The sequence below is a fragment of the Bombina bombina genome, chromosome 8 (genome assembly GCF_027579735.1).
Source record: "Bombina bombina isolate aBomBom1 chromosome 8, aBomBom1.pri, whole genome shotgun sequence".
NCBI lineage: Eukaryota > Metazoa > Chordata > Amphibia > Anura > Bombinatoridae > Bombina > Bombina bombina.
In genome coordinates this window covers 188,241,683-188,250,464 of record NC_069506.1, presented here as the reverse complement: position 1 = coordinate 188,250,464, position 8,782 = coordinate 188,241,683, and the positions used below count along the sequence as shown (strand labels likewise).

General features: G+C 36.1%; 1 protein-coding gene across 1 annotated transcript in view; it reads left to right on the top strand.

Moving 5' to 3' along the window:
* The first annotated feature begins 7,213 nt into the window (after nt 1-7,213).
* Nucleotides 7,214-8,782, top strand: part of LOC128638676 (kinesin-like protein KIF18B) — a 258,121-nt gene continuing 256,552 nt past the window's right edge. The window contains exon 1 of the mRNA XM_053690790.1: nt 7,214-7,324. The gene's annotated coding sequence lies outside the window, so the exon portion shown is untranslated. The remainder of the gene's footprint in view (nt 7,325-8,782) is intronic.

Genomic DNA, 8,782 nt, shown 5'->3' with positions numbered 1-8,782 from the left:
GTATTGGTAAAGGGAAGAATCGCCCAACTTGTTTAGAACTTGAATGCAATAAACCAGAGCTTCTATGAAAACAGTTAAGGAACCCAAAAGAACTAATAACCCCCAACAGTACATTTTTATAGCCTAATATTAGCAACCATACTCTCAGAATAACATTATAAGAGAGAGGTGCTTTTTTTTTTTTTTTTGCTGGGCAAGATGCAAAAAAAAGAAAAAATATAGTAAAAGTCCTCTATTGGGTAAGTAAAAAGTCAAAAAGCGGACCACAGCAATGATTAATCCTCAGGGAAGCCGACATTTATATGCATTAAAACGGGCGAACATCTGAGTGTGTGTCTGTGAGGGGTGGTAATGTTAACCTATGCCCAGTCGAAGTTTGAGGCATAAAAGCTGAGACCCAGACATGATCCCGGTGAGTGCATATGGGAAAATGGCCTGGATTACCATGTCTCCTAGCTTTGTTTCAGCTAATGATCGCCTGGACGGCTTTATTGAGAGTTCTGTTGCGTCCCACTCTGTAACTTCTCTGCTGTTCCCCCTGAGGAGAGAGACCGCAAAGGTAGATGTAAAGGGGCCGTGGACCCCCCTGCCATATCCTAAAGGCTCAGCTATTTTACCCACAGCCTCCGACAAGGCTAGCGGTAAACACCGCCCTTCACAAACTGAAAGGTTCGGCTTGGAGCCAGAAGGGTGTCGTACCTCCTCACTTAGCTGGTAGCAGTCCGGTATTGTAGTGCTGTGCAAAGCGGCTGGAGGGTAGACACTTAGGAGCGGATGTCGGTAGGGTAGTGATCTATCTCCTAATTCGTCACCGCAAAAGAACAATGGAGGAGATTGGTGAGGTGTCGCAAGCAGGCTTTCTCTAGACAGTTCCGTCCGCAGTTAACCTCATGTAATATTAGGACAATTTTAACTAAATATAAAGGCCGTTTTTTAATTTAGGCATACAAGCTCCAAGCTTGTACATCTAACCACTTTAGCTGCTAGCTCCGCCCCCCCTTTAAGCAACTTTCTAATTTACTCCTATTATCAAATTCTCTTCATTCTCTTGGTATCTTTATTTGAAATGCAAAAATGTAAGTTTAGATGCCGGCCCATTTTTGGTGAACACACTGGGTTGTTCTTGCTGATTGGTGGATAAATTCACCCACCAATAAACAAGTGCTTTCCATGGTTCTGAACGAATAAAATAGCTTAGATGCCTTCTTTTTCAAATAAAGAAAGCAAGAGAACGAAGAAAAATTGATAATAGGAGTAAATTAGAAAGTTGCTTAAATTTGCATGCTCTATCTGAATCACGAAAGAAAAAAAATTGGGTTCAGTGTCCCTTTAAGCTCCTGGGTAGCGCTTGCTGATTAGTGGCTACATTTAGACACCAATCAGAAAGTGCTACCCAGGTGCTGAACAAAAATGGGCCGGCTCCTATACTTACGGTCTTTCTTTTTCAAACAAAGATACCAAGAGAACAAAGAAAAATGAATAACAGGAGTAAATTAGAAAGTTGCTTACAATTGCATGCTCTATCTGAATCATGAAAGTTTCATTGTGACTAGACTATCCTTTTAAGCATTTATTTTCATAATAGATGGAAACTCTATTGCGCTTTAGTAATCTTATTACACTATAGAGCTAACATTTTTGTGTTCCACTTGTAATCTAGGGCTAAATATTTATATCTTCATTATCTCACATATTTCTAAAAATTGTTGCATCCCTGACCTTCACAAGAGATGACCCTCTTCATATGCTAATCTTAAGCAGACACATCTAAACTTGGATAGTTTAAATAATGTTTAACCATCTAACCTCAACAATAATGATTATGACCTTATGTATGGAATTCCCATACCCTCTACAATTTGCAATGTAACCAGCATGTATTTTTTAATTATTTTTTTGTATTATTAATATGAATTTCAAATCCATCTGTCATACCTCATACATGCTTGTATTTTATGTGTATTATCTGTCTTGTGTCTATAACATCGTAAAATTGTTTTTGACTCTGTATGATGTATGTAAGTATTTTTGTTTATAAATAACTTTAAAATTATTCATTAAAAACAATTGGAAAATAATATAATTGTGTAAATGTCTTGTGATATAAAAGGTCATGTAAATAAATGATCATGTGTAACTACATGAGACATCTACTAAAAATAAACAAAATCATTTCCAAAACATTTAGTAGAAACAGATACATTGCATCAGTAAATCATTTTCTGCTGGATTTATTAAGGGCAAACTCAATGTTAAAGGGACACTCAAGTCAAAATAAACTTTTATGATTCAGAAAGAGCATGCAGTTTTAAGACACTTTCCAATTTACTTCCGTAAAAGTCTTTTTATATTTACACTTTCTGGGGAACAAGATCCTACTGAGCATGTGCACAAGCTCACAGGGTATACGTATAATAGTCTGTGATTGGCTGATGTCTGTCACATGATACAGGGGGCCGGAAAATGGGAGAAAAAATAAATTTGTCAGAAGAAAAAAATCTACTGCCTATTTGAAATTCAGAGTAGTTGTTAAATCATTGTCTTTTATTATGCACTTGTTATTTATGCAATTCTACTGCATGAGTGGTGCTTTCATTCTAGTGCATTTTGAAAACTATATACCTAAAGGGACATGAAAACCAAATGTTTTCTTTCATGATTCCAATAGAGCATACAGTTATACACATCATTCAAATTCACTTATTTTACGTCATTCTCTTAATAGCCTTGGTTGAAGGAGAAGAGAATGCACTTAATTTATAGATGACACAATACTAGGCTGACCATATTGCCGCTTTAAGAAGGAACACATATGAAAAATACATATGTGAGGGTTCTTATACAAAACCATTTCTTTAAACAGCCCTGAAAACAGCCCTGACATATGTATTTTTCATATGTGTCCCTTTTTAAAGCGGCAATATGGTCAGCCTACACAATACACACTACCACTTGATCTCTGAGCGGGCACATGTTTCACTGAGGCACAAAGCATATGCAACATTTGTTTGTATGACAGAAATAGTTTTGCTAACACAAGTATATAACAAAATAATCAAAACTGAAATGCTCTCATGCACATTTCGGTTTTGACTATTACATCCTTCTGTTAATTGTAACAGAAATATTTTTCTATAGAAGGCAAAGCCTCAGGTGGAAGGGAAAGATTACAAATGTGGTAAGGGTTAATGTTTATGTCATTAGGGTTAACGTGTATGTCAGTGTGTGCCACACTTACAGTTTGCTTTGCAATCTGTGTATAATTGTGTGGTCCAAATATATGTTCTAGCTGCATATATCAGAATATAAGGCCCATAAACTTCATCTACCCTAAGCCAACCATCAATGACGAGTATGGGGCAAAATCGAGTTCTTCTATAGCAACTGTGGCCGGACTTTTAGCCGACGGACATTTGGCCGACGGACATTTGGCCGACGGACATTTGGCCAACGGACATTTGGCCGAAACACAAGTGGCTGTCAGATAACAGTCCGGCCACAAGATAGATAGATTTGATAGATAAATAGATACATAGATTAGATAGATAGATCAATAGATGCAATAGATACATTTGATAGATACGATAGATAGATTTGATAGATAGATAAATAGATAGATTTGATAGATAGATAGATAGATAGATAATTTTCCAGACAGAGAATTACAAGACGTGCGGTCTGGGACCCATGGTAAGGTTCCCAGAGGCAGTTGCGGCGTCCGAGGCTCTGATTAGAACAGAGCACTCTGGAACGTATCTGCCCTCGGACGAAATCGGAACATTCTTTAGCTTTCTGTCTGTCGGCCAAATGTCCGTCTGCCAAATGTCTGTCGGCCAAATGTCCGTCTGCCAAATGTCCTTCTGCATTTTGTCAGAGCACCATAGCAACAGGGTTGTGCGGCTAAGCAGCATATTATGGAATGTGATTTATTACATGTCACTACCTTTTTACAGACATCTGGAACAAGCCAGTATTGATAAAAAAGATAGTGCTGAATCGCCTCTATAAATGAGTGTGTTGATTGCTACAGAGACACTAAAATAGAGATGTTATAAACAACCTGTTGCTGTTTAACTTGACTTTAAAGGTGTAAGGATTCAAGGAAAGCTTTAAATGCACTTTAAAGTCTCGGATGATTTTGGAAGTTAAAGCGATCTCACTTAGTAATTTTTTTTTTTACAGACCAAATTCAATTTGTTTCATAAGGTCTTAGGAAAGACAGTATATTGATTTTATATTACAGGTAATGCTTCTACTTGACCTGTCTAGACTAGACTATTGTTTGCGCCAATGAAACCCTCTTACTTTACAATAAGGGAAATAGAAACTTGAGAATGTGCAGATCTAAGTGTGGGTAATATTTGTGTTTTGTTTTGCATATTTTAAGCACAAAAAAAATCTCATGTGTGGTTGCGTCTCACAGGCTGTAAGTGTGCTGCTGAGTGCTGATGGGAAAACTGCAGCAATTGGTCGCCTTACAATTAGCAGAATTGACCTTTGTTCATTGTAATAAAAAAAGCTGCTTGCAGGGGGAAAGCCAGCACCAAGAGCTGAGCGCCACTTATGGAGGTTATTAAAAAGTTTGTTTAAAATAATTTTTATGAGGTATGGTAGCTTTATTTTTATAATGATTCTGTTTTTGAAAATTTTTTTTACTATCCCTTTAATAATGTTTATATTTGGCTGATATGTTATTCTGTAGCAAAAGAACATAAATGTGTTGTAATAACAAAGTGCATGCTGTCCCTTTAAAGTGAAGTGAAACCTCCATTTTTTTCATGATTCAGATAGAGAATACAATTTTAAACAACTATTCAATTTACTTCTATTATCTAATTTGCTTAGTTCTTTTGATATCCTTTATTAAAAAGCATACCTAGGTAGGCTCAGGAGCTAGGAGCTAGCTGCTGATTGGTGGTTGCACGTATATGTATCTTGCCATTGGCTTACAGATCTGTTCAGCTAGCTCCCAGCAACGCATTGCTGCTCCTTCATCAAAGTATACCAAGAGAATGAAACAACATTAATAATATAAGTAAAACATTTTGGGGGGAAAATATTTTTTTAAATTTCAAGTTGTTTTTGTGTTTTTCTATTCCATTTTGTAAATTACCCTCTTAAAGTATAAAAAACACACTTTCTTTTAGTTTCCAAATATACTTTCAATATCTGTCTGTAGATTGTAAACAGCACGTGTCTGTGATATGGGTATTTTATCATTACAAAGTTTAGTCTGTTATTTCCCAGAGACTTTTTGGACAGGAAGGCTGTTGACGTAATCAGTGAGATCTATGGTGGAGTCACATTACAGGTGGAATTGGGGAAGAAGTGGGCTAAGATACGCAAGAAGATTAATGGCATGGCTAGGTGGTTTTCATAAACATTTTATATAAGTCAAAGCTTTTATATAAGCTGTAGGAGAGATAGCAGGCAGAGCTACCAACCTGTGACAATGGACAGTCAGGAGCCCTGGATTTGGTGTATTTTATTTAATTCCTCCATGTTACCTCACATACCTCTTTTATTTTCCTGCTGATACATTTGTGGACTAGTTTGCTGTTTGACAGAAAAGAGTTTATTTAGAAGCCAATCAGAACACCATTATGGTAGGATAGTGTATTGCTATTGGTTTGATGTGTCCCAAATCTATGTGATCTTTATCTTTAGGGAGTAAATAATTTGATAAAGTGATATATGCAAAAGATTCAAATAAGGTGACAGAGAAAAAATAGGATATTCATATTCATCAAGCCCTACAAGAGACTTAGTTCTCCTCCCCTCTTGCCTTTCCTGTTATATTTGGATACTCTTTTGCAAATAAATTACTGTATACAATTATAAAATGTTTCAATCCCATTTAAATAAATGTTAGATTAAAAATGTATATTTTAAAATATCTTTCTGAGTGAGCACTTCATATGATATCATCATATTTGCAAATTAGTGTCAACTATTATTTTTTGTTTTATAGTTTAAGATATAAAACTTCCAGCATACTAAGTACAGAAGGCTTCTAAAATCTAAGGGGTTAAATGTTTTAAACTCTTCAGCTGACACATGATGAATCAGTGTAAATACACTACAAGACAAAGTATTATTTTGTGGTCATGACAAACTGAATGATTACCAATAATCTGACCCTCCTATTAATTTAAAATTATAAACACAGTTTTGGAAATTAATTATTGGGGTAGAAATATAAATACTTTATTAGAATTTTTTTTTAATTGTGTGCTTAAATGGCATATGTGTTGTTTCAAATTGATAAGGACATACACTGTATTATTTGTTTTAGTAGTGCCTCACAAAATGTTATGGGTCCAACAAAGGAAAAAAAAATGTTTAAAATATGATCAATAATTAATCCAGAACCATTAAAAGTGTAATGTTGGCGGTTTAAATGGACTATACAGTATTCCGTTTTCAGTAGCACTTATTTTCCTGTTATGGTTAGAGTATTCTATGAATGATGTCAGAACATATTCGCAGATTTAATTGGTTGGTTCTAGTCTGGTAGATATAATGGCAGTCCTTCCCTGTCCCCAAAACAAAAATGTATATACAGCAACTTCAGTGGCGACATTGCTGACAGGAGTAAACTTTTGCTAACGCTTGTACAAATGTTGGTGGAAACACATTATTTAATGTTTCCTTTGTTGCCAGATCCACCAACCATCGTGACTGTTGGTTAATTTTATTAAAGAAATAAAGTAATACTCCCTCCCTCAGCAATTGAATTCTCCCACCAGAAACGAGATCTAGCTAAGATAATGTTGTTTTTACAACGTAAAAATACGAATTATATAGTAGTCAGCAATACAAGTAACCATAACAATAATCCACTTTATTTTAAGAGGTTACTTTCTTCGTTTATATACTATTTTTTTTTTTTTTAAAAAAAAGAATTATTTGACGTACACATTCAGAATGCAGAAAGTGTATTATTTCATCATTTGCAGCACTAAGCAATAAGCGACAAAACATTTCACTATTCCGAACCAAAGTCGCAATTCTGAATCTGCACGAAACTTTCGAGCTAAGGTCACATACTACAATCCCCATGAACCTTTGCGCGCATGAGCGCATTCCGCAACCAACACACATTTCAGTAAACCAACCAGAGAAATAGGTTCGTTAGCCAATTGGCGTGGAAATTGGAGAGGCCCGCGTGATTTGAACTTACACTGGCGGAAGTAGTAGCGGAGGAACAGCAGGAGGAATGGGTGGGAGGGAACAGTAACATAAAAATAATAAAACAACAACAATATTAAGAGGCATTAATGACAATTGAATAATTATCATTTGTCAGAACCGCTTCTCCCAGGTATGTAGCATGCGTAGTTATAACCCCGGGCCTGTAATAGCGAAACCTGTATACGTTTCAGCATTTACCTTTTTAACTGCTAAAGTTAATTAGTATTGAACTGTATCTCGTATAACAAATTTGAATATTGGCTCGGTTTATTGGTTTTCAAATGTATGTTAATGTTTTAACCGATATTTGCTAATGAAGATACATTGTACGTACTATTATTACCACGTAATGTGACAGCCATGTAAACTTGAAAAATGGAACTAGTATTTATATTTGATCATATTTCCAGTGAGTTTTGGCCATTCACTACTTGTATTTTGTATGCAACATCCATACTCAATACATGTCGCTGGCATGTTGCAATAGTTAGCCAATATACCTGATGCACAATACATCCCATAGAAAGTGCATCACGACCAGCATTTGTCCTATTTATATTATCGAAATTCTGTAGTCTTTTAATATATAATTAACTATTTCTTTTGAACCAGACTTCAGACCATGATATTATTTTAAAGAAAGAATGTTTTAATATTAGGCTTACCATAATTTTTAGAGGTGAAACTGGGACCACCTGGTGCGGTGCCAGTGGGGGTGTGGTCAGGAGAGTGGTCAAGGGGGCGTGGCAATTACCGGTCCTTTTAAAGTAGTAGCTTTTATGTGTGTAATGTTTCGTGGATACTCTACCCTTCCTCAGTCAAACAAGTGAATCACACAGTTTAAATAGACCATAACACCACCCCCTAGTGAAAAAGGCACCATTACGTTATGGCAAATAAATCATTAATCTAAATCTCAGATTCTAAATAATGCCAAACATCAAGCATAATTATCACTTTATCAATTTCACAATTTAATATCTGCAGTGTAATTTGTGTTTTATGTGTCTAATTAAGGAACAGAGCCAAATACTGATAAGGCATAAATACAACATTGAATGAAAGTAAAAAAGAAACACGTACCTGCTAAAGCTGTTTAAGAGGCTACACTATACCATAATGCAGGAAGATTATAGCCAAAATGCTATCCTGCATGAAGTAAAGCAAGATCCAGGCCAAAAATCCTGCCTGTCTGTACTTCCTAGTCATACCCATATGATTCCCCTAAAGGTGTATTACCGGCAATGACACCAAGGGTCGGGGGGGGAGAAGGTGTTAAATTCCTAGAAAAATAAACCAAGTAGTACTACAAAATAAAAAAAAAAAAAACCTACGCTGCTCACTCAGCCTGTATTACTAAATGTAAACTTTGAAGGACACGAACGTTAAGCTAAGCAGGGCTGTATGTAACAAAGTACCAGCATCCAACTATGCTGGAGAGCCACAGTCCAGTCATTTTGAATAATGTGTCCGGGTTTCAGGTGGTCTGAAACCCGGACACATGATTTGAAACCTGGAGGTGGCAACCCTACTGGGACAGAATGAACAACTGGGTGGGACACTGGGACAGCGCCTCCAAACCGGGACA